The 19077-nt window shown below is 36.2% G+C and overlaps 1 protein-coding gene across 1 annotated transcript in view; it reads left to right on the top strand.

Moving 5' to 3' along the window:
* RXFP1 (relaxin family peptide receptor 1) overlaps positions 1 to 19077 on the top strand; it is a 203815-nt gene that overhangs the window by 55334 nt on the left and 129404 nt on the right. The window lies entirely within an intron of this gene.

Raw genomic sequence — 19077 nt, forward strand, 5'->3', positions numbered from 1 at the left:
GAGTACATAAAAAAATGTTTTATCAATATACTAGAAATCTTTTACAGGCATTTTTAGAGTTAAATAACTCAAATATTAAAAGATAAGTAATTATCTGTGAAAACTATTAAAGACAATTTAATGTAATAAGCACACACATTTGCTATATTCAAGGCACTCTGCTTGGTGTTGATATTATAAAAGCAAAAGGTAGCCTTACCTTCTGCTAATATAGTCGTATTTATTCATAGCTGACCAGCAGATTAAATCTGTGCCATCATATTCTATTATATGAGTCGTATCATGGGAGCTGGATGAGATTCTGCTGGCTTGCCTCCTAAATGAGTATGTTCGACTCATGAAGAATTAATAACACTGCTACCATTCAACAAAGGAAACACTAGCAAGGAAGATTTTTCATCTACTCTTACAGAATATTTGAAACAGAAATAAATGGGCACCTTTACATTTCTTTCTATTGCTGCTGATACCGCTCTATGTATAAAGGCAGCAAATGTTTCCTCTGTTAAAAAAAAAAAGCATTCCATTTCCCTTCATAACCCACCAGAAGCACTTTCTGTGCAAATGTTGCTGAAGGAAATAGTAAGAGGGATGGTTTTAGTCCCATAGTGATCACCCTTGTGGGCCATCTTCAGCATTTGCACAGGGAGGTGACAGGCAGGATCCTGAGCTTCTGCCTAACAAGTTGCGATGGCTCTGCAGGGTGACATCTAGAAGAAATCTCCCTCCTGTCTCAAACATGGGACATGGTTTCTGGCAGAGGGGGGAAAGCAGGGACCTTGAAAATAGAGACTAACGGAAATTCTTTTTCTTGATGAGCACAGTGCCTCATTTACACATTCAAATGAGGGAGTAGAGATGAAGGGCTTACTCTGGAAAGCAGTCCTTTCATTGGAATGAAAGCTCTCTGCCTTGATAGGAAATTGAGAAAGAAAGGCATATTAGTGTTTGCAGACCTTGCAGCAATGTGAGCTATGAATAAGAATGGGTCAAACTGGAGTTTTTTAAAGACACAGCCATCAGAAAGAAAGGCACATTTGCTGAAAGATTTCTGGAGTTCAGAGAGGAAAAAATAGCAACTTTTTACCATTCTAATTAAATCCGGAATAAGGACAAGAAGAGCTCAGCTTTTGCTATTTGTTAAAGGTAATAGACCACAACCGGAACCTAGTGAAATAGACTCAAGGGTCCAAAGACTGGGGTAACTCAACCTTTAGAAATCTTGTCAATGAGGTGAAGACCATTAGAGCTCTAGCTCAGGTTCGCCTAAAACTCAGAGTTCTAAAAGTAAAAATAAGAGCTGATCATAGCTGATTTCGATAGTGTCTTCCAAAATTACATCATTTCTGTTATTCTGCAAACAGATATTAAGTATTTGCTATGCTGAAGCCTGCTCAGACCAGCACCTTCATCACTTGTGAAATCTTCATGATGAACATTCATACCTCAGGCATTGGGGGGGGGGGGGGGCGGAGATCACTTAACCCTATTAGCCTCAGTTTCTTCATCTATTTAAAAAAAAAAGCTGGAGAAGGCAATGGCAAATTGCTCTGGTGTCCTTGCCAAATCCCAAATGGGGTCATGAAGAGTCAGACAACTGAAAAGGGACTGACCAAGAACATTTATCAGCAAATACTACAAATCTGGGCTTGATTCCTTGTTTTACTGATAAGACCTAAGAAAGTGTTGAAGAAATTAACGATGAAGATTAAATATTAAAGTGTGTCCTTAATGCATTTCTCCACCCCCACCCCAAGACTGTTGTTAAACATTTACCAAAACACCCTTACTCCCACATAAGAGACAACTAGCATAAAAGGATCTAAGGCCAATTTTGACAGGAGAAAGATTAAGTTTCAAATGCTGCCCCCTACTATATAGTTTTAATATGGTCTCAGACACTTCCTAGCTGTGTGTCCATGGGGGTGTCACAGTACTTAGGCCACTCTCTAAGATTACAGATAACTTACCTACGTCCATTAGTGAAAGGAATTTCCACACCAGGAGTTCAATAAGTCAATGAAATGAAGGTGTAGACCAATATACCAAAACAACGTATCCAAGGTGTGTGCTAGGCATTAGGGATATACACATAAAAGGCAGCATAGTCTTTGCATTCAAGGAATTTATAACCTAGTACAGCTGAGCTAGGGGCAGCTAGGTAGTGCAGTGGATAGAGCAACAGGCCTGGAGTCAGGAAGACTTATCTTCTTCCTGAGTTCAATTCTGACTTCAGATGCTTAGTAGCTGTGTGACCCTGGGCAAGTGACTTAATCCTATTAGCCTCAGTTTCCTCATCTGTAAAAGCGAGTTGGAGAAAAAAGTGGCAAATCACTTCAGTATTTTTGCCAAGAAACCCCAGACAGGGTCACAAAGAGTTGATTATGACTGACAACAACAAAAAGAGATGAGATACTAGTAATAATTTAGAATTTCTACAGAACTTTAAGATTTGCAAAGTGCTTCTGACATACTATCCCATTTGAAGAACATGATAATGCTACAAAATGAGTACAATTTGTACCATTTTGCAGATAATAGGAAACAAGCTGAGTTTTCATGAGATTATCATACAGGTAGTAATTGAGAATGTGTGGGGAAAGAATCCTAGATTTAGGGTCAGAACCAGCTCTCCTACTTTGTGACTTTGACCAGGTCACCTAAATTCTTTGAAAGTGTTTACTCATCCATAAAACAAAGGGATTAGAATAGATCATGTGGTTCCTTTCAACTCTAAATCTATGATTCCATGAATATTATTTGAAAAATTATGCATTTGAACTTTTCTCAATTTGGGCTCAACAGAGAAGAATTTTCTAATATTCATTTTAATAAGAGACAGTTGAGAAGCTGACACAGACGAGTCTTGAGTCATGCCTGAAAATGAATTATTTGCTCATTGTTGGGCATATCTCTAAGAAATGAAAATATGGAAGTCACATTATAGTAATAGCATATTTTTTTCTTTATCAAAGAAATAGATTATTATTAGGTTTTAATTTCATAAACAATAATGAATATACCTTATTGGTCTACCTGTACATTTTTTAAAGTTTTATTTGTACTTTTTGTTATTTATGCCTGTCCTCTCTTGGTCTGTTCCACCTACACATATAACCTTTTATAACAAAGAATTCAATTCAGTAAACATGTATTAAAGAAAAACAATTAACCAAGACTGACTAACAAAATTACTACATCTGGCACTGAATGCAAACTTTGGCACCTATTGCCCCCTACCTCTCTAACAAGAGAAGAGTTTGATATTCTGTTCTACAAGTTCCAAACCTGCCATTGAATTTTATCTGGGTTTAACCCCCTTTGAGTGTTATTGCAGTGTATGCCTGTAATGATTTAGATAGTCATTTGATCTACATTTTATCATCACTGGGTCTCCCTCTAAGAAGATAGATTTTAATCCCTTTATCCTTTTTCTGCATTGTCCATGTCATTCTAGGAATATTCCAAAGAGGATCACCCAAAATGTCTTCTGCCTTGCTGTAGGTCTATTCATTTCTCAGATGATATAGCAGTGGACTGCCTATCTGCTGTCTTCCATCCTTACTATATCACCAGTCCATCTCCTCTTCTAGTCATATATATTCTGGTGTCTTCTAAACTATTTCTTGTACACAAGTCATTGACGATAATATACTAAAGCCTGCTTATGCCCACAATGTATCTTCTCATGTCCTGTGGATATCTGTAACTTACTGAAATCATGGTGTTCTATTAATATTTAGATGGCAAGAGGATAGAAAGATGAGCTTGGAGTTAGAAAGACCACACTTCAAATCCTGCCTCCAATATTTACTAATGGATTCTGGGAAAATCCTTTTACCTCTCAGTTTCCTCAATGGTAAAAAGGGGGGTAATAATAGCACTTCTCTCACTAAGCCATACTACGTTAATTTTTTATGCTGTTACCTTAATTTTTACTGATTAATTAAAATAATAAAATATATACTAGTACAGATAAGGTTAGTGTAAAATCTCTCCAGCATCCATTAAAATTTAAGTTAGATATATTGAAGCTCTTACAAAGAGCATTTTTATGTTTAAAAATATTGTACCAAAATGGTTCTTCCACCTTTTAGAGGTCGACAATTTTTATTTGAAAATATTCTTCTGTAAGACCAAATAAAAAAGGATCATTTTAAATTAATGTTCATGTAACAAAAAATACGAAGAATTCAAAAGTTATATAAATTAAAGCTAAAAACTCTTGTGTTTGACTATAGAATTACCCTCAGGAGAATAATGGAACTTCCAAATGCATGTTTTTGTGTCAGAAACTAGGATTTGTGCTTTGTCTCTGCTTATCTATTAAATTCTATTCTCTTTGTACATCTTGGAGTGAAGTGGGGCAAAGACAATATATGACTGTTCTTAAATAAGGCATTCAGTCATAAAAGTATACAGACTTTGTCTTTTTTCCCTTCCTGTCAACACTTTAATGAAAAAAACACTACCAAGGAAATTTTGAATAAAAGAAGCCATCAGAGAGATGATCTCTAAGATCCCTTATAGGTCTGAATCTCTCATCCTATCATGTTCTAAGGAAATATCTGCCTGGAGAAGGAAGTGTAGCAGTGGCATAGTGAGAGACAGGCATAACACACAGACAGCCCTTACATTGCTTCACTAGTGTCTATGTGGTGTCAAGAGATCTGGGGGCAGCCAGATGGCTCAATGGATTGAGAGCCAAGCTCAAGATGGGAGGTTCTTGGTTCAAATCTGATGTTGGACACTACCTAGCTATATGACCCTACGCAAGTAACTTAACCTCCCTCACTGCTCTTCTGATTTGAAACCAATGCATAGTATTGATTCTAAAATGGAAAATAAGAGTTTTTTAGGGGGGAAAAGGAGACCTGAAGCAGTTAGGTGATGCAGTGATCAGGGAGAAGAATTTGGCATCAAGAAGTCCAGGGTTTAGGTTTAGATCAACACCTCACACCCTACACCAAGATAAACTCAGAATGGGTGAATGACTTGAACATAAAGAAGGAAACTATAAGCAAATTAGGTGAGCACAGAATAGTATACATGTCAGACCTTTGGGAAGGGAAAGATTTTAAAACCAAGCAAGACTTAGAAAGAGTCATAAAATGTAAAATAAATAATTTTGACTACATTAAATTAAAAAGTTTTTGTACAAACAAAACCAATGTAACTAAAATCATAAGGGAAACAACAAACTGGGGAAAAATCTTCATAAAAACCTCTGACAAAGGTTTAATTACTCAAATTTACAAAGAGCTAAATCAATTGTACAAAAAATAAAGCCATTCTCCAATTGATAAATGGGCAAGGGACATGAACAGCCAGTTTAAGGCCAAAGAAATCAAAACTATTAATAAGCACATGAAAAAGTGTTCTAAATCTCTGATAATCAGAGAGATGCAAATCAAAACAACTCTGAGGTATCACCTCACACCTAGCAAATTGGCTAACATGACAGCAAAGGAGAATAATGAATGCTGGAGGGGATGTGGCAAAGTTGGGACATTAATGCATTGCTGGTGGAGTTATGAATTGATCCAACCATTCTGGAGGGTAATTTGGAACTATGCCTAAAGGGCGATAAAAGACTGTCTGCCCTTTGATCCAGCCATAGCACTGCTGGGTTTGTACCCCAAAGACATAATAAGGAAAAAGACTTGTACAAGAATATTCATAGCTGCACTCTTTGTGGTGGCCAAAAATTGGAAAACGAGGGGATGCCCTTCAATTGGGCAATGGTTGAACAAATTGTGGTATATGTTGGTGATGGAATACTATTGAGCTCAAAGGAATAATAAAGTGGAGGAATTCCATGGAGTCTGGAACAACCTCCAGGAAGTGATGCAGCGCGAAAGGAGCAGAACCAGGAGAACATTGTACACAGAGACTGATACACTGTGGTACAATCGAACGTAATGGACTTCTCCATTAGTGGCGGTGTAATGTCCCTGAACAACTTGCAGGGATCCAGGAGAAAAAAACACCATTCATAAGCAAAGGATAAACTATGGGAGTGGAAACACCGAGGAAAAGCAACTGCCTGAATACAGAGGTTGAGGGGACATGACAGAGGAGAGACTCTAAATGAACACTCTAATGCAAATACTATCAACAAAGCAATGGGTTCAAATCAAGAAAACATCTAATGCCCAGTGGACTTACTCGTCGGCTATGGGGGGTGGGGGGGAGGAAAAGAAAATGATCTATGTCTTTAACGAATAATGCTTGGAAATGATCAAATAAAATATATTTTAAAAAATAAATAAATAAATAAATGAAAATAGATGGGTAGGAACACATGATACCTATCACTGGTAAGTAAGCAAAAACCAGAATCTTGGAGCTGAAAAGAATTTCAGAGACCATCTAGCTGTATGCATGCCTGAACAATAATAATGAAAAATCTGAGCCAATAATTAAAATATAGGAAGAATAGAAACAAAAATGCCCGGTGATACACGGGAGACAAAATCTAAAGCACCAACAAAATAATAAATATTTATTAAGAATCTTCTATGTGCTAGGCACTGTGCTAAGCACTGGGAATACAAAAACAGACAAAAGATGTCCCTGCCCTCAAGGAGCTTACAATTTAGTGAAGGAACAAATATGCAAAAAAAAAAAACCCATACAACACAAGCTATATACAAGATAAATAGAAAATAATTAAAAGAGGGAAGGCACTGGAATCAAGCATGGTTGAGAAAGGTTTCCTATAGATGGTAGGATTTTAGTTAGGACTTAAAAGAAGCCAGGGAGGTCAGTAATCAAAGTGGAAGAGAGATGAGCATTCCAGGCGTTAAGAACAGCCAGAAAGAATGCACAAAGCCAAGAGATGGAATGTCTTACTTGTGAAACAGTCAAGAAGCCAGTGTCATTGGATCAAAGAGTACATGTTGGGGAGTAAGGTGTAAAAATAGGTATAGGTAGGGGGAGGTTAAGTTATGAAGGGCTTTGAATTCCAAACAGCATTTTTTATTTGTTTCTGGAGGGAACAAATAAATCCAAATCCATTGGAATTTTAACTGGGGGGGGGGGGAAGAGAGGTGACATGACTGGATACACACTTTTAAGAAAATCACTTTAGAAGATGAATGGAAAATAGATAGTAGTAAGGAGTCTTGAGGTAGGCAGACCTGCCAGCAGGCTATTGCAATAGTCCAGGTAATGAAGTGATGAGGGTATGCACTAGAGGAGTTTTAGTGTTAAAGGAGAGAAAAAGATATATTTAAGAGATATTATGAAGGTGAATTTGACAGGCCTTGATAACAGATTGGATAAAACAATAAAATGATTAAAACCTATGACTTCCAATATCTTTATGCAAATGCACCAAGGATAGATCAAGAAAACTAAAGATCTTATTATAGGGAAGTATATTTGATCTCATAGTTATTACTGAGACTTTATTGGATGGGATTCCCAACTGGAATATGTCTCTGGTATAGTCTCTCTTCTTCAAAGGGAACAAAATAGGTAAAGAGAAGTAGTGTGGGATACCACTATATACTAAGAAAGTGTGTCCACATGAGGAAATACAAAAAGAGGAGAAATAGGGAAGAAGAAAATTTTAAAAAGAAGAGAGAAATAAAGATAGAAGAAAAAAGCAGGAGTATCCTGAAGGCTTTTTACCACTAAGGGACTGGGAAGAATTTAAGAATAAATATTGGTGGCATCTCCAAAGATGCTAAAGTCTCATCATCTTTATAAATGAGTGGTATGACTAACTACTGAGATTTTTTAACTCTGCTTCTAAAAAGTAATTTTCTATTTTATTCAATATAATGTTAAAAGTTTTAGTAATCATCTTATTACCCATAACTAGTAGTTGATGTTTTTGTTAAAGAAGAAATGCAAGAGAAGAGGTAGGGTATATAAACACAAATGGTTGATGTGTTCCTTCAACTTTTATATAGGATTTCATATTTTGCAAAGTACTTTCAAGGAAGGAAGGAAGAAAAGAAGCAAGGGAGGGAAGGAAGGAAGATACCTAACTACCTTAATTTGGAGGAAAGAAAAGAAGGAAGAAAGTATACCTAACTACCTTAAATTGTTTGACTCCCCTCTTCCCCCCAGAAAAACAAGACCTTAAGAGTTCTCCTCTAAAAAGCTCTGTCCTGTTTATATGTTAAAATAATTCAAGATTTCATAATAAATACAATTGCAAATACAATTTTGTTTAAGTGATCTTTTGAATATTAGTACCAACTGAGGCAAAACACAAGAAGTTTTGAGTTCACCAAGAGGTAGATGTTCATGAGTATTAATGATGATGTTACATGTTGTCCAAATGGAAGGCTCATTTCTTTATTAGTGATGTCAACTTGAAATCTGAAGACCCAATTTTGCCCCTGTCCCCTGAGAATTCACCCTGAGGGAGGTCCCAAACTCACCCATTTCAGACTGAACAATAGAACTTAAAGTACATGATGACCCCTGCTTAGGTGGGGCTTACAGATCTAATCAAATGTTAAGTACCCTTTTAGTCTTAGAAGTTTCCCCCATTGTATCAGAGATCTGTTCCCAAGAAGACCAACCTCTGTGTAGGAACCATCCTTTCAGTATCCATTTTAGTAGACCACTTCCTGATACCCCAGCCTCTGACTATGGCCTCTTTCCCAACCCTGCTTATAACCTGTCAGAGTATGTTTGATGCCCTGAGTTCAAGGTATATAAGATTCCTATGTTCTATGTTTCTTTGGAGAATCTTCTAGCATGTTGATCCTCCCAGAGATACTGTCTCCAGAACCCCAGAGTTTTGACTCTGTGTAGTTTTTGGTGCTTGGCTCTGTGATAGTGGCCCATTATATGGACCTATCTCTATCTGATTAAAAACTTGGTTTTTCTGACTACTTTAGTGGTTCTGTGTTGTTTCCAAGTTGACAGTGGAAACATTCTCTATTAGTTCCTATCCACAGTTAATATTATGCTGGTTCCATATGAAACACTTCAGGACTCCTTCAGTAAGATTCATGGTCCCTCAAAAGAGATGAGTCAAGCACAAAGGAAAAACAACATAAAGAAAAAACCATATTGCCTAGATTGCAATGTTCATTTGGACAGGCAGCACATTGTGTTAATTTCTCAGTATATACACTTCCTGGTGAGGCAGACAAATAATGAACTGGATCCAAAACTGAATAGGAGAGGGAGAATGGGCTTGGTTCATAGAAGTAATAAAACAAAGTGATGAGGTATAGCAGAAAAAGGACTGGACCTGAATTTAGCTAACCTGGTTTCTGGTACTAGCTCTGCTTTATTTCCCTGACTACAATTTTCTCATGTTACAGTGCAAAATTAAGATTGGTCTTGATAATTTCTAAGGTCCCTCCTAGGTCTGCAATTGTTTTTAAAGGGAACTTTCAAACCCTAATGAGAATATCATAAGGTTCTTCCTCAAATATGTACACCACACATTCATGCAAGTCATGAAAGACGAACAGTATTTTTTTAAAAAGGCATTCATTTGTTTCTTAGAGTAGGAAAATGTCTCTTGCAAAGTCTGAATTAGAGATCGCTTTAAAATTGATGAGACTATATACAGTTAACATCTTACTAAGCACTGAGTCCTAAATACCTACAAAGCCTTCTCAGAGAAATCTGATCATTTGAAAAAGATCCATCCAACCATCCACACTGGAAAGGCAAAATGGATACAAAATAGTAGTATCTAAATGTAGCACAAACTCAGACAACTCTCATTCCAGAAACACTAGCAGCAATAACAAGTTGTCAATATATGAAGCTTTCAGAATATTGAGTTGAGATAAACCCTAAATGCTAGCCAAGGAAAGGTAGCAAGTTATATTGATCAAATTAATTTTGAAAATAACTTGTTTAGGAGATCAAACCCTGGTTTTTTGTTATTTGTATTCTTGTCTAACTAATTGTAGCAAAAAGATGGCAGCAAGTTCTGTAGATAAGGTTAATTTTGAAAATGACTTATTTATGAGATCAGACCTTATTTGGACACCTTATTGTTTGGATTCTTGTCTAACATCTGTTTTGTCTTTTGTATTCCAGCATTCCCATATTACCAACCAATGTTTCTAGGTCCTCTACAGAGTAAGCACTTAATAAATTTATTGAAACTAGCAATAAATACCTAGCATTTGTATAGTTCCTATAATCAGTCAGACAATGTGCTAAACACTTCATAAATATTATCTCATCTGATTCCCACAAAATGAATTGAATCCTAGACTTCATACTTGCTTATGGCTTCCAGATGCTTGCTATCTTGTAAAAATGGACCTTGTGAATTCAAATGATAGACGACCACTTATATCTGGCAACTCATAACCAAGACCGTGATGATTATAGACTATCCTGACCAACCAAGGTTTTTCTACCATCATCCAGGTGTCCTTTGAACCATCACCCCCATCATCTGTCTGTCTCATCATCCACAGAGACTGTTGAACCACAACCCCCAGTCAGTGTAGAACCCACAGGAATAGCACAGCTGCAGAAAAATAATGAATTTGACAGTGAAAAAACACTGGCCTAAGCAGCTGTCCCAGGAAACAAAATAAATTAAAAATGTGCGTTGCCCAGACTGACTTACAGATGGATGAGAAAATTGGTCAAATGACTTCATTAATAAGTTAAGTTTGGAGAGGTGCTGCAGATAGACTCTATGCTGAGCCCAGAACTGAGGAGGAGACTAAACAATAACATGTAACTAATGTTGCCCTAAAATTTTAAACATTTTGGATCAAAAACATTTCCATTGAGTCTCAAAGAAAGAAGATAACAAGATCACTTAGTCTAACTCCACTTAACTAAGACACAGAGATGCTACTTTGTCCAATGTCACATAACTTGACAGATGCATGGGAGGGACGAAATCCCAGCCTTTCTCCCTGTTCAGGGACCTTACCACTGTAGCTGACTTTCATGATTTTTTAAACCTATACCTTCTTTCTTAGAATCAATACTAAGTATCAGTTCCTAGGCAGAAGAGCAGCAAGGGCTAGGCAATCAGGGTTAAGTGATTTGTCCAGGTGTATAATTGTCATAGGCAAGACCATCCTCAAGGGGGAACTGCATAATGGTCATTGGGATTGTATAATTGTCCTAAAACTAAAAAATCTTTTGAGAAAGAAACATTTTAGGAAAGAGAGCTCAATAACTCTGAATCTAGAAGATAAATTGTTTGAAGAAGGCACCATGAATATGCCTGAAGAAAATTCCACAGCATCAGAAGACCCAGAATGAACCATGGAGCATAACTGATTGAATTGTGGGGCGTTGAACACATCAATTCTGAATGTAAACTTTTATGCCAAAGGGGACTGCCTCTTAATTGGCTTATTGTCAATGCACCTAGCAAACATTGGTTTGTTCCCTCCTTCTCTTTCATTTCCCTCATCTCTAACTATTGTAGTTTCTGATTATGTAAAATGATTTATTGGGGAGACTATTGTTGCAAAGAATCACAGGGGGAATTGTGAAAGGGAATTCTTTGTTCTCTTTTCTGAATTTATACTTGTAAAGGGAATTCTTTATTCCCTTTGTCTATTTTGAGTTAACACTTCGTTAAATAATAACTTAAGTATGCCTACTTAATACCTCACTAGATTGTGAAAACAGAATTGACTCTCCTTTGACCAATTTTGGATTGAACCAACAAAAGCTTGAACTAGATGAGGAATTCACAAGTCACTTATTACAGTGGGTGACGACTCCAGAAACTTGCGAATCCTATGATCAGAGTTGATGCCTTCAGAGGCCTTTGATAAGAGTTCACCCCTCCAGAAGGGGAGAACTGGTTCCCACAAACACTGCCCCCTTGGCAGTGCTAGCACCATAAAAGCTATGAATCCTTTGACTGGAGTCCATCTTGCAGAGATAGTCTCATGACTGGAGAGAGTCTTCGAGGGACCTGCTTCACTGGAGACTGAGTCTTGGATCATGGGCATGGACCCCAGCTTCAACTTGGACTCTGACTCCTAGACTAATGGGGTGAGTGAAAGGCTGGCTCCTTTCCTAGTTTCTGGAGAGACTAGCTTCCATCTTGGAGAAGGTCATGTGGTTACTCACCACTGGCCTTCCTGGTTGAGAGCTAATTAATCTCTGCTTAGATTAAGATAGGATAGATAACCTCTTTAACCCCCTCACATTTCTCTTCTTTATTGTTTCTTCTCTATTTGTATATATTTGTAAATAAATTTCTGACTTGAGATATCATAAATATTGGCAAACACATAATTTCATAAAAATATTGTCCAACCATTAAATGTAACCCTTACAAAGGGTCACACAGCTAGGACATTGTCAAAGGTCACATTTGAACCCAGGTCCTCCCAACTCCATCCCTGGTACTCTATCCAATGTGCCACCTAGCTGCCCTGTCTTTCATGATTAAGGGAAGGTAGGGAAGACAAGTTATTTTGATTTTTTCCCTCTCCTCTTTTTTCCCCTTGCATCATTCTTAATCTTTGAAAATAATTATTTATAAATTTTGGAAGTTGGGAACAATGTTTTTTTTCAATCTTACTGTAAATAATCTTTCATACAATTTCTTTTGCCATCTGCTTTTTTAGCAGCTTCAAGTTTGGATACAAATTTACACACCTCTAAGATGGGTTGCTATTGGTTTAGTGTTCCCTAGCAATAGGCAGTTGTTTTCACATTGATTTAACTATATCATTATCATCATAGCTAACATTTAGATAGCATTTAGCTATATGTCAGGCACTGTGCTAAACACTCTACAAATATCTCATTTGATCCTCACTACAACCCTGGGAAGAAAGTGCTATTATTATCCACATTTTACTGATGAAAAAACTGAGGCAAACAATGGTTAAATGAGTTGTCCTGGGTCACAAAGATACTAAGTGTCTGAGGTCACATTTGAACTTGGGTCTTCTTGACTTTAGGACTGGCAATCTCTCTACTACCCCGCCTTGGCATCCCATTTCAGAGAATAGCAATAACAAATAAAGACCAGGGCCAAGCTAATGCTGGAAACCAATCAGCAGCAACATCACTGATCTCAGACAAAATTTATTGTATCTCTCCACTCCCAGGAGCATGGTAATTTAATAGTTCCCAACAACTAGCCACCAAAAATGTGAGGTTCTCTTCACACGGTAGTGAGATCAGGTCTTTCCAAAATGGGTCCTGAAACTTTGGATGCAGATGATAAAATGATGAAGATCTATTTCCATGTGCCCCTTGTTAGCTTAGTTTCTTTTGCAGCTGTGTTTTTTCCATATTATAGTATCTGGATAATTTATGCTACCCATGCAGTTTGATTGAAAAATATTTAAATGCTGAACACTGCTAATTAAATTAAGCTGAAGGTTTGATTCTCTTCAGAATCAAATGTAAACTCTCACACGTTTTAAATAATCAGCTTTAAAATAAATTTGTCAATACAGCACAGAAAAGCAAACTTACACATCAGTTTAATTCTATGCAACTTAATAGCACAAGTTCAAATCAAAAGTCTATAATGTTGGAGTTTGTTTTATTAAGTGGAAACTTGAGAAGATTTTCTAAAACAGGCACCCTTAAGCTTAGTTTGTAAAACTTGCCTGAAGTTCCTTTAAAACTATTTAGCATCTATGTAAATCAAAATTATTAAAGTTAAAATTTTTAATTCAATAAGTACTAGCAAATGAAGGAGTCAGGTTTCTAAAATACAATATTTAACAAAAAGAAAAGAAATATTTTAAAAGGAAAGGTAAACTATATGTGTACTTATTACACTGTTACATAAAAATATTTGGCATTTAGAAAGGATGGTTAAAAATCCATTAAAAACAACTCTTGGGAAATTCTGAAATCATCTTGATTGGGTTCTAAGGTTTGTGAAATTTTCCACCTAAAAAACATTAATTAAAATATGAGTCAGGAAAATGTAAAAATTAAACTTAAAAGATAGTTGAAAAATATCAAACTATGAGGACATAAAGCCATTAGGTATTTCTTGTGGAAATTACAGAGACAAGAAACTCTCAAAAAGTTATGAGAATAATTTTCTTTCAAAAGGTCTGTAACTTTTAACAAACCAGTAACGAGATGTCCATGCCTTCCAATAAGGGATATTGATCCCCACAACCCAAATTATGTCCTAAGGAACCCCTGATGGCAGCCTGACTCAATGAGATCTTAGATCTATCCTGTCCTAAGATTCTGCCTGATTGGCTCAAGTCTATTCTATCACAGGAAGTTGTTAGGAAAGAAGGAAATGGAGCCTAAGGAGCAAAAGGCCATCAGTTCTCTTTTTCCCTTAACCCAGATGACCTCAGGGATGCTTGGTCTAGCTGCATAAAAATAATACTAATTAGAGTCACTTGTGAATTTTTCCCCACATATAACTATTTACTGATATGTGTTTTTCAGATTATCTTTTTTGTCAGTGTTATTTGATTTCAACACTAAATCCATTCAAGCTGGCTTAACCCTCTTGGGTTGTATTGCATGGCTATCTGCTCATAAGTGAAAAATTAGAAGAAATTTTTATCCTGATCTAGTCTCAGTGATTAAATGGACTCTGGGAAATTATTTTGCTTCAGGTCCCACTTGGAGTAGCTCTATTCAATCCATCAATATTTATTAAACATCTACTATCTACCACTCAGTATGCTAAGTGCTAGGAATATTAAAAAGAGGTGAGAAAGAAGCCTAGGGGATATTCTACCCAGTGGATAAAATAATGCTCAGCTATGGCTATTGGAGTTAATAAACTCAAGGAAGTCTGAATAATTCCATGTGACTTAAGGAAAGGAATCAGAGACTTCTTGACTCAGAGGATAGGGACTAAACTGATGCTGAATCCTGAACAAGAAAACTGACAATTCAGATCACCACATTATGGTTATTGGCCAAGAGCAAAGGTGAAGTGTCTTTTCTAGTCACCTTCAGTATATGTCTGAAGCAAAATTTGAGCCCAGTTCTTCCTGTCTTCAAGACCACCTCTCTAGCCACCATCTTGCCTCATGTTGTGCTTATATCTATGTATCTACAAGCTCTCTTCTTCTTTAGAATGTGTTCTTTCCTAAAGGCAATTACCTTTTTGTTTTCTTTCTTCTTGTCACAAAGGACCACCTCTCTAACCACCATCTTGTTTCTTGTGTCTTGTTTACATCTGAGCATCTACATTCTGTCTTCTCCTTTAGAATGAATTTTCTTTAAAAGCCATCATCTTTTTGGTTTTGTCTTTCACATCCTAGAAAAGTGCTTGGCACATACTAAGCACTTAAAGAATGTTTGCTGATTGATAAAGCTTATAAAAAGAGGTCAGGATAGAGTTTGTTCATTAAAAGATCCTACTAATTTTTAATCCATCCTACATGATGATTTTAACATCCCAAATATTCCATTTTTATTTAATACAATTTCTTATGAAACTAGCAGAATTGTGGTGCTTTCAGAAAGTCAAAAGTAGAAGCTTGTTATTCTCCAATTAGAATATTTCATTGAAGTGGAAGAGTCCCCTGCTTTAAAAAAAACACAAACAAAATGGCAAAAAGATCTATAATTTCATCGTGTCTATATATCAGTTATATCAGTTTAGAATAGATAAGCTGCTCTATCAAAAAATTAATCACTAGGGTACTTATCTTAATGACTTTCTCAAAATTTTTGCCATCTTCAAGTTTTTGAAAATTTTTTGAAGTAGATAAAAGTGTCATGCTTGTCAAGTATCAAATGTCAAGTCCTACCTCAGACGTTTACTAGTCTTGTGACCTTGAACAAGTCACTTAACCTCTCTTTCAGCCTCATTTTTCTTATCTATAAAATGAGGATAAGATGGTACCACCCTCCCAAGGTTTATGTGAGGATCAAATGGAACAATCTACGTAAAAATACATTACAAATTTTAAAGTTCTTTACAAATTCTGGTTGTTCATTGTTATTCTCATTTTTAAAAGATAATCTAGATTTTTTCTGCTTGATCTCAGGGAACAGAGGTAGGAGTAACAGGTAGAAATTACAAAAAGGCAGATTGTGCTTACTATCAACAAAAGATTCTTAATAATTAGATTTGTCCAAATGTGGGAAGGGCTACCTTTAGGAAGTTGTGAGTTTTTCTGTCCCTGTAGGTTTTGGAATAAAGGTTAGATGAGCATTTGTTTGACCTGTTATCCAGGAGCTTCTTTTTTCCCATAGATGTTCCTCGATTAGATGGTCACTGTAGACCCTTCCAATTCAGTAATTAAATGACAGACAAACACACAGATCATCAGCAAGTCTCTTCATGGGAACTTCTCAGCTTTATGACCCACCTGACCACTTGTGCTCTAAAGGCAAACCTTCCCCAAACCCCAGGTCGATTCCACACATGGTGAGATATCAAAGCAGGACTTTAAGTGGAGAAATCATAAAGAAAGGAAAAATTAAACAAGTAGTTCAACAGTTATGTATTAATATGCAATCATGTACTGTTTTTTTTTAAACCCAGTTACTTATTTTAGCTTTCTACTTATCATTCCGCAAATGATAAGGAAAATAATGAAGTCTATGTGTAGCGTATATCACATTGCAGTTCTATTTTAAAAGAGTTCTTAGTTCCTATCCCAAGGATAATTTATGGTTTACTTTGTTGTCTAGTCATTTCCTTTACCTTCAAGAAAGCCCATAAATGGCATTATTCCTTTGGGCTAAGTTTCTTGATATCATGAACAAACATCTGAAAATTCTGACAAGCCAAATGATTTATTTGTCCATAAAATAACTAATGTAATTAACATTCCAGTGGATACCAGAGATCTGGTTGAATGGATTGTTCTGTCTGTGCAGGCTATAATTCAAGGATTTCTTTAATGGCCATAAGCACCTCTTTTTTTCTAAGGGTCATCACTCTGTGGAAAAGATGCTCTCAATTATATTTTTAATATCCATAATAAAATCAACAAAACTTGATAATTCATGCAGAAGAAAAAGAGGTCGGAAGAGAACAGAGAAGAAAATAAGATAATATTGTTATGACTTCATTAGTGTTGAATAAAGTAAATAGACATATTTTTACATTTTTCTCCCCCGCCCCCCATAAACTATAAATAGCTTGGAGTTAATGATTTTAGGTATGACTTAATTTTTTTCTTATTTTGTTTATTTGAATGTTTTTGTTCATGGCTATTTTTAATATAAAATTATACCATAAAAGTAGAGGTGGGTATAGGGTAATTTAAAAATTGCTGAATTTAATATCATAGGATCTGAGTCTGCTACAATTTTAGCTTATGTGAACCTGGATGAGTGACTTCTGGCTTTTACAAATGAGAGGCAAAAGAAGGGAATAAACATTTATTAAGCACTTATTATATGCCAAATGATGGAGACAGAGAGAGATTAAGTGACTTTCTTAAATCTTATTAACTAATAAAAATAGCAGAACTATTTTAAATCCAGATTTTTTGACTTCCAAAGACAGTGCTGTTTGTACCATCATATCCTCCCAAACTGATCATAGTAATCATTAGTGAAAAAGAAAAGAAAAATATATAAATATATACATATATGTATTTTTGTTGCTCTTTTTAAAAATTAATGTCTTGGGACAAGTAGGTAGCTCAATGGATAGAAAGCCAGGCCTGGAGATGAGAGGTCATGTGTTCAAATCTGGTCTCATTCCTAACTGTGTGACCCTGAGCAAGTCACTTGACTCCCATGCCTAGTCCTTACCTCTCTTCTGCCTTAGAACCCATATGCAATATATTGATTCTAAGACAATTTAATGTTTGTTTGTTTTTAAACCCTTACCTTCCTTCTTGGAATCAATACTGTGTATTGGCTCCAGGGCAGAAGAGTGGGAAGGGCTAAGCAATGGGGGTTAAGTGACTTGCCCAGGGTCACATAGCTAGGAAATGTCTAAGACCACATTTCAACCTAGGACCTCCCATCTCTAGGCCTGACTGTTAATCCACTGAGCCACCTAGTTGCTCCCTTTTAAAACACACACACACACACACACACACACACACACACACACACACACACACACACAGAGTAATAGGGAAGTTTGTAAAGGGAAAGATTTTAAATGGAAATATGATGAGTTTAGTTTTGGATAGGCTGAGTTTAAAGTGTCTAGTGGATATCCATTTCAAGATGTCCAAAAGACCATGGAAATGTGATGTTAAAGGTCCGCAGTAAGGTTTGGGCAGATCTGTGAGTCATCAGCAGAGAACTGATAAATCCATGGGAATTAATGAGATTACCAAGTGAAGTAGTAGGAGACATGGACTTCCATGAAAGTGTGATAAGGCATTTGGGCCTCTTCTCAAAATACTTATAAATGCATATGATATTCACAAAATAAAGGAAACTGGGGGTTTTTTATAGAGAGTTATCAAAATATTTTAAAATTAAATTCACAGATCCCAGGAAAACAACCCTAGCCAATCTCTACGATCTCTATCATCTCTGAATCCAATAAAATTGTCAGTTTAGAAAAAGAGGTCCTTTTGGAACTGCTATTAGGACTAAAAGAGTAGTCAGTTTACCAACCAGAATTTATTAAGTGCTAACTATGTTCTAGGCACTGTGTTGGGTTTTGGAATTACAAAGACCAAAAGGAAATAGTGCCTGCACTCAAGGAGCTTACATTCTATAAAAGGGTTAATCTGTCTGTAGATATAGACATATATAAAATAGAAACAAGATATTTAGGAAAACACAAGCAAAATTGGAGGGATAAAGAAATACGTCATGTAGAATATGGCTCTTATGCTGAATGCACAAGAAAGTCTAAGAGGCAAGAGTAAGGAAAGAGTGCATTACCAGCATGGGGACCAACAAGTACAAACACATAGAGATGGGAAAGGGAAGATCCCATTGAAGAAACTATAAGAAAGTTAATTTGACTAGACAATCAACAACAAATATTTATTAAATGCCTACTCTCTCCCAGGCATTGTGCTAAGCTCTAGGGTTACAAAAATAGATAAAAGACAGTCCTTGTCCTCAAGGAGTTCACAATCTAATGGGAGAGACAATAAATAAATTTATACAAACCAGCTATAAACAGGGTAAATAGGAAATATTAAAAGAGGAAAGGCACTAGAATGGAGAGGGGTTGGAGAAGGTTTTGTAGAAGATAGGATTTTAATT

This window comes from Monodelphis domestica, chromosome 6, assembly GCF_027887165.1.
Source record: "Monodelphis domestica isolate mMonDom1 chromosome 6, mMonDom1.pri, whole genome shotgun sequence".
NCBI classification, from domain to species: domain Eukaryota; kingdom Metazoa; phylum Chordata; class Mammalia; order Didelphimorphia; family Didelphidae; genus Monodelphis; species Monodelphis domestica.